Here is a 7,804-nt window from a genome sequence, read left to right as displayed (position 1 = left end):
CTTGATCACTAATTGAGAAAATGCCTTACAGCTGGATCTCATGGAGGCACTTCCCCAACTGAAGCTCCTTTCTCTGTGATAACTCCAGCTGTGTCAAGTTGACACAAAGCTATCCAGTACAGGTAGGAAGACAATGTTTCAGATAGTTTCTCTTGAAAGCAGGACCAAGCCTCGGTGAGCTGTGAGGCTGAGTTGTGAGCCAGATAGCTGCTCTTCCTAGCTTTCACTTCCTAAACACCTTGTTTGTGTGCTCATCTGGTCCTCTTGGGTGTTTGAAGGAACCAGGTATTGGATCCACCCAATTTACAGCTGGGAAAACTGAGGCCTATCTTATTCATCCAGGCCACCTGCCCAGTAGCATTTCCTCCAAACCCAACATTCCATGGAGAGGAGACGTTCAGGGCCCTGTCCTTCAAATCCCACACTCAGCTCACCTGGCCTCTGAGGCATCTTTCGGCACAGCCACATCTGGAGAGCAGAGGTTTTTGGACCACACAGTCATCAGTCAGGCCCTTTTTTCTCTGGCTTCCCCAGGACAACATCACCTCTAAGTTTTCTAGCTGCTGTTATCGACGGCGCAGAGTCGGTCATGGACGTTAATGCGTGATAGATCACTTTCATTGCGCTACCTCATGATTAATCTCCCATAATAGTCCTCCAACGCCAGGGCAAAAAAGAGGAGAGAGGAGAGAGAGAGAGGAAAAAAAAACCCTACATTATCCACTTTGTGCTCAGAGTATAAATGAATTAGATTTAATTTCTGTTTAATTGTTTCCATAGTTCAACCTCTGCAGACTTCACAGGATAATTTATTTTGTAGTCCTGGGGACAGGATGGGGGTGGGCTACAGCCAGTGGTCTGCACTGGATGCTATTTAATTACACCTGATAGTCTTATCTCCATGTAATTACGGAGTCTGGGGCTCTGGGCAGCCTTGCCTGTACTCAGAGGATCTATGCTGGGTCAGACCTGGGGCCAGCTGCTTTCAGGAAGCTGTGTGAGCTACCAGGAGCCACGTGGAGTCTAGTGCTCCTCAAGCCCTCGTGGGAAGGAAGGCAGAGGGGACACGTCTTCAGAAGTGGAAATCTCTGGTAGCATTCCAGCCCCCCTTGCTCTCTAAAGTGGAGGGTGAGGCCTCGGTGGCTGGGTGGGTTTCTGCACCGTGAGGTTGGCACCTTCAGAGCTGTGTATATACAGCATCTCCCACTGAGGGGCAGGTTAGGGTGCTTGGCTAGTGAGATCAGGGTTCAGCACCTCTGTCCTTGAATCCTGTCCACCTGTCCTTCCCACTTCCTCCTCTCCTTTCCCTCTATTTCTTTGGGGTGTGTGTGTGTGTGTGTGTGTATGTGTAGTGTGAGTATATAAGTGTATGTATATGTGTGTGTGTATGTGTGGTGTATGTGTATATGTGTGGTGTGTGAGTATGTGTGTTGTGTGAGTATGTGTGGTATGTGTATGTGTAGTGTGTGAGTATGTGTGTGTGTATGTGTGGTGTGTGTATGTGTATATGTGTGGTGTGTGAGTATGTGTAGTGTGTGAGTATGTGTGGTATGTATATGTGTGGTGTGTGAGTATGTGGTGTGTGTGTATGAGTATGTAAGTGTATGTATATGTTTGTGTGTATGTGTGGTGTGTGTATGTGTATATGTGGTGTGTGTATGTGTATATGTGGTGTGTGAGTATGTGTGGTGTGTGAATATGTGTGGTGTGTGTATGTGTAGTGTGAGTACTTAAGTGTATGTATATGTGTATGTGTATGTGTGGTATATGTGTGTGTGTGTGTGTGTGTGTTGTGGTGTGTGAGTATGTGTGTGTGTGTGTGTGTGTGTGTATGTATGTGTGTGGTGTGTGTGTATGTGTGATGTGTGAGGAGCTCAGAGGTCACTCCTCAGAAGCCACTTGTGTTTTGAGACAGGGTCTCTCCCTGAAGCCTGACTCGTTGACTAGTCTGGACTGGCTGATCAGGGTGTCCCAGGCAATGTAGGCATGCACCACCACACTGGCTCTTTATGGGGTAACCGGGGACTGAACCTGGGTCCTCATGATTGTGAGGCAAGGTGCTTCAAAGATACTTATGAAACTTACAATCTTGTGCAGTCAGTGATGTTAAGGTTTTGTCATGGCAGCCATCAGCCCCGTGCATCTTCAGTGCCCCCTTGCCATCCCTGACTGAAACCCTGGCCCCGTCCCAGGACCTCTTTCTCCCTCACTCTCATGGTCCTGGCAGTCAGGCCGCCTCTCTAATCTGACCTACCCCGGCAACTATGGCTTCAGACTCTCATATGTGTCTGAGCTTCTCTGAGCAGCTTTCCTGTCCCCCATGCTGTGCAGGGTTAAGGACCTGGTTCTTCTCAGGGCTGAATAGTGTTCTGTGGCACCCTGAAAGGTGTTCTTCTCACACACTATCTTTTCGGTGTGTCTCCGAGTGCACTACCTAGGAAACCCGAGGTATGGATTTCTGAGTAACTTGTAGCTTCTCACTCAAGTTTCTGGGCTTTGATCTTGGGAGTACCATGAGAGGAGGGCTGCCTGCTGTCCCTGCAAGTGACCTCTGACCTCTGGAGGTACTCTGGATCTTGCCAGTGTCTTAAAACAGGCCGTTCTGGAAAGAAGTGCTTTGCTCCAGTCAGACTATGTGATCTTCCCAGAGAGCAGAGTACAGCCTCCATGTCCAGGGCAGAGCTTCCCAGGTGTGTGTGTGTGTGTGTGTGTGTGTGTGTGTGTGTGTGTGTGTGTGTGTGTGTATTTGGGGAGGGGGTAGGGGTGGCTGTCTGAGTGCTGCCTGCAAAGGATGTGGGAGGACCGAGGAGCAGGCCTGGTTCTTGGACTTGTCACGAGCTCAGTCTGCAGGCATCTTCCTGGCTCTTCCTATCCCTTCTCGCTTTTTATTTAAGCCCTGAGGTAACAGGAGTATTCAAGGCAATGGGGACACTCCATTTTTCTTCATTTGTGGTGTTGAACATCTGTCATCCCCAGAGAATGCTGTGTGATAGGGCAGCAGCTGGCCCTCCTCTCTGCCTGGTGCGCTCTCCCTTTCTCTCCCTTATCTGCCGTCCCGGGGAAATGTTCCTGGCTCTGGGCTCATAGAACTTCCAGCTCTAGGCTGGTTGGGTGAAGGAGACTCTGACTTGTGCCCTGGAGGTGAGAGTCCTCACTAAAGCAGCTTTCTGGAAGGATGGAGATAAAGGGGACCTCACCAGTGACAGACTCAGCCATGCCATCCTGCAGGGACTAAAGCCCTCAGTGTGCCAGGAAGTGTGCTGGGCTCTGCGCAGAGAGAAAGGACGGCGTCTGCCTCTGCAGTCACCATGAACTCCTTACCCTATCTGCCACACTCAGCCGCCCTTGGGTATTTTGGGAGGACCCCAAGAACAGCAGCCTCTTCTTTGAGGGTAGCTGGGACTTTGTGACCATATGACAGTGACATTGAGTTGAAAATGAAGAATGCATTATTGGGGTGGGGTAGAGAATGTTCTAGAATGGGGAAGCACAGAGCAGAGACACTGAGAAGGGAAGCTAGGTAAGGTTAGTAGTGGCAGTGGACACTGGTCACATGTGCTCTGTGTATAGGCAGGGCTTCGCGACGCTGGTGATAACCCCTGTGAGGGTCCAGGGTCAGGGGACGATGACTGACATGGGGTTGGAGGGACCTCACATGGGGCAGGTTTCATGGATGTCTCAGAGGGTGCATGTGGCTCTCTGAGACCCAGACCATGCACCCTGGACCATGGGTTGCAGGCTGTACACCTCACATTCCAAAGAATCCCAGCTATGCAGGGGACCTGGGAAAGGATGGTGGCTCACAGTGGTTTTTTGTGAGGCAAAGATTCCTTCTGATACAGACAAAAAGCACTGCCCTTTGTCCAGAGTGGCAGCCACCCTTTTAAAAAATGTTTTTATTTATATGGGTATTTTGCCAGTATGTACGTTCGTATGTATGTATGTATGTACATATGTGTACCACATGTGTGCCTGGTGCTACCAGAGGACGGAAGAGGACACTGACCCTCTGGAACTGGAGTTAGGATGGTTGTAAGCTGCCATGTGGGTGTTAGGAATTGAACCTCTTTGCTCCTTTCTCCTTCCTTCCTTCTCAGGAGGTCACTGCTTGGCTGGAGACTCCTGTACTCCCTCTGCCAGCTGGGCAAGTGTTCTTCTTGACTTTGGCACCCCATCTTGGGAGATGACAATCCTGGCAGGAGTCTCAGGCTGTTAGCACAATACTGAGTGTTGTCTCGGAGTGTGGAGGCCAGAGGGGGTGAGCCGTGGATTGCATACCATTTGGGGAACAGGGGCTGAGTGCCCACTCCTGGGGTGAACTTGGCTACTGAATGGGATTTCAAGTCCCTCTGCTTCCTTTCCTGGGCATCTGTAAGAGCCCAGGAGTCCATACTGGCCTGGGGGTAGGCAGATGGGCGCCCCACTTGGGGCTTCTAGGCTCACATCTCAATCCTTGGCTGCCCTCTCTACCCCTCCCCTGAACCTGACCAGCAAGGGTAGCACTCAGTCCGGTGCCAGGTGCCAGAGAAACGTCCTCTGTCCACATCCCTCCCATTAATCACCAGCTAGCAGGGGGCACAGGGCCCTGTTTAAGATGCACCGGTGGTTCTGAGGTGAGCGCAGGCATCCCCAAGCTGGGCTGTTAATCTGTTCCCTCTGAGACAGACTACCTCAGGCCTGTTAATCACTTGCTGTAATTACAGCCCCAACTTACTCAGGGAATGTTAATGGATGCCTCAGATGGAGGGGCTGCGCGTGCATGGGGCCCTTCTTGCTACAGTCCGCAAATGGCAAGGTTGTGGGATATGGGCTCTGAAAATGAGTAGGCCGCTTGAGGATGTCCTGTCTGTACGGAGGATGGAGGGAAAGGCTAGTGGAGTCTCGGATATTTCTAGCTCTCCAGGCAGTGTGGAAACCCATCGTTGTGTAAGAAGGAAGGCATTGCCATGTTGGGAGCCCGAGGAGGCCTTTGGCTTTTCTGAGCTGTGTTTTCAGGCCTCCAGGGGACTTGGGAAAGATTGCAGGCATCTCCTTTCTTTGTCCCAGTGAGTGCCACTGAGCAACTAGTTTATGTGAACTTAACACTAGCTAAAGCCAACAGAGGGGGGAACCTCAATCCAGAAAATTCCTCCATGAGATTGGGTGGCAGACAAGCAAACGTAGGGTGTCTTCTTGGTTAGTGATTGATGTGGGAGGGCCCAGTCCACTCTGGGCAGGGCCCCTTCTGGGCCAGAGGTCCTGGGTATTATAAGAAAGCAAGCTAAGAAAACCATGAGGAGCAAGCCAGTAAGCAGGAGTCCCCCATGGCCTCTGCGTCAGCTCCTGCCTCTAGGTCCCTGTCTTGATTGAATTCTTGCCCTGGCTTCCTTTGGTGACAGACTATGATGTAGACGTATAAGCCAGGCCATCACAGCAGGGATAACCCTAAGATGATAACTCACCTATTCTGAAATGCAGTTCTGTCTTCTGTGTGTCTTGGCTAACCGACCCCTGGGCTGTTCCATGTCTCCAGACCCAACTTGAGGGCCAGGGTATGGTAGGGACCCCAGACTCCGGTGTGGGAGCCCAGGGCTGGACTGTTCATTTCAACCTGAGAGCTACCAGTGCCTGCCTCGCCTTACACTGTGGTTCTGCTGACCCAGAATGAGGGTGAGAAGACTGGAGCGGGAGATCTCAAAGCTCCCCAAGTTTTCCCACTCCATGGCAAGGTGGAAGGCGCTAAGGTGGACCCAGCAACTCTCATTCCGGGCTGTTATGGAAGGTTACATTTGTGTCCTGGCCACAGATTGTGCTGGGGAAACGTGGGACTCTGGTCCCACAGCAGACAGGTTGAGTTTAAAGGGGCAGCCTGTGTTTCTCCCTGGACACTTGGGGTTGTTGAGGACAGGTTTGTGTGTCTGAGGAGACGTGAAGAAATGTCCATAGTACCAACGAGAAACTAAAGGAATGATTCCATCCAGGTCCAGCTTAGTGAGCGAATGAACTTACAGATCCATGGGGAAGGGTTACTCACAAGGACATGGACAACCCCAGAACAGCTATGCCACCAAAAATCCCACCACAGCATAGGTGCCACCCACTAAGCTGCTATACAAGAGCCCCCCTTTTTAGTTAACCTTTCACCTTCTATATACTTTTGTAGCTCCAGGGCCACACACAGCTGGGACAGGAGTATGTACAGATAAAGGTACAGAAGAAAGTGTCAGCAGCAAGACTCTCAAGAGAGGATCTGATGTGTCGTAGCTATGTTTCTATTGTTGTGATAAAACACCAAGACCAGGGTGACATACAAAAGAAAGTGTGTGTGATGGTCTGTATATGCTCGGCCCAGGGAGTGGCGCTATTAGGCAATATGGCCTTGTTGGAATAGGTGTGTCACTGTGGGTGTGTGCTTCAAGACCCTCATCCTAGTTACCTGGAAGCCAGTATTCTACTAGCAGCCTTTAGATGAAGATGTGGAACTTTCAGCTCCTCCTGCAGCATGCCTGCCTGGACACTGCCACATTCCTGCCTTGATGATAATGGACTGAATCTTTGAACCTGTAATCCAGCCCCAGTTAAATGTTGTCCTTTATAACAGTTGCCTTGGTCGTGGTGCCTGTTCACAGCAGTGAAATCCCAACTAAGATAGCGTTTAATTGGACTTACACTTTCAGAGGGTTAGCGTCCATGCTAGCTGAGATAGGAACAGCCGAGCGAGCGCTTATATCATGATCCCCAACCACAAGGCAGAGAGCGAGAGGGGCACACTGGGAGTATTTTGAAACCTCTAAGACATCTCCCAGTGACACCTCCTCTGACAAGGCCACACCTCCTAATCCTTTCCAAATAGTTCCACCAACTGGAGACCAGGTATTCAAACATATGAGTCTATGGGAGCCATTCTCATTCAAACACCGTACTATGCCATGCCCAGAGAACATAGTTCCACAACAACATGGGGGAAATGGCTGGGAAGGGCAGCCTGCTGTACCCCAACCAGACTCATTAAAACCCAATTCAGCTCTGAGAGAACCTGAGCTTAGCCTCAGGGGCTACAGGAGAGGCAGTGAGGAGCGGGGAGAAAGAAGGAAGTGCTGAAAGGAGGAGCAAGAGGGAGGGCATGGGTGGGCTGAGATTTGTCTGCTCCCTATCCCAGAAGAAGGTAGGCAGAGGGAGGCAGACATCCCTGAGGTGAGGCCCAAGTGGCCCCCTGCAGGCAAATCTCCCATGAGGGAGCTGCTGACATTGCCACACACCCTGGCCCCTTCTCTGCCCTGGCTGAGTGAGCATTTGTCCTGTGAGGGTCCTTCAGCAGCATCGGACACTCAGCATGGCGCTTCTCACTGTACCTACCTTCAAGCCCAAGGGACAAAGGCTGGGTCTCTTGCAGACCCTCCAGGAAAGGCATCCATGCTGTGACATGAGATGATTAATAAAAAGCATGTAAAACTCGAGAAAGGCCCCTGCGTGCCCTAGGGGTTCCCTTGAAGGATGAGGCTGGCCCGGGGCAGCTGCTCCTGTTGGGTGTGCCCTGACAGGTCCTCTCGGTCCCCACAGGGGCTCGGGTGGCACTGTTTTCTTCTTCTTCCTGCCACCTTTCCCACCCCCACCCTGTTCCTTTGAATGGCTGCTGGGGACACAGATGCTTCTAGTCCTGTCAGGACATTTGCAGGCCTCTGACAAAGCTTCTGCTGTGGAAACCTGGACTCTGAGGCCCATAGTCCCTCCTTGTGTCCTTGACACTGGACATCTATCCCAGACTGGGACATCAGTTAGAGAGAGAGAGAGAGAGAGAGAGAGAGAGAGAGAGAGAGAGAGAGAG

The 7,804-nt window shown here is 51.2% G+C and overlaps 1 protein-coding gene across 9 annotated transcripts in view; it reads left to right on the top strand.

Moving 5' to 3' along the window:
- The window catches only part of Rbfox3 (RNA binding fox-1 homolog 3), a 425,904-nt gene that overhangs the window by 72,057 nt on the left and 346,043 nt on the right, over nucleotides 1-7,804 (top strand). The gene's annotated exons all lie outside the window — the stretch shown is intronic.

This window comes from Mus pahari, chromosome 14, assembly GCF_900095145.1.
Source record: "Mus pahari chromosome 14, PAHARI_EIJ_v1.1, whole genome shotgun sequence".
Classification (NCBI taxonomy): domain Eukaryota; kingdom Metazoa; phylum Chordata; class Mammalia; order Rodentia; family Muridae; genus Mus; species Mus pahari.
This window is presented reverse-complemented; position numbering and strand designations above follow the sequence as displayed.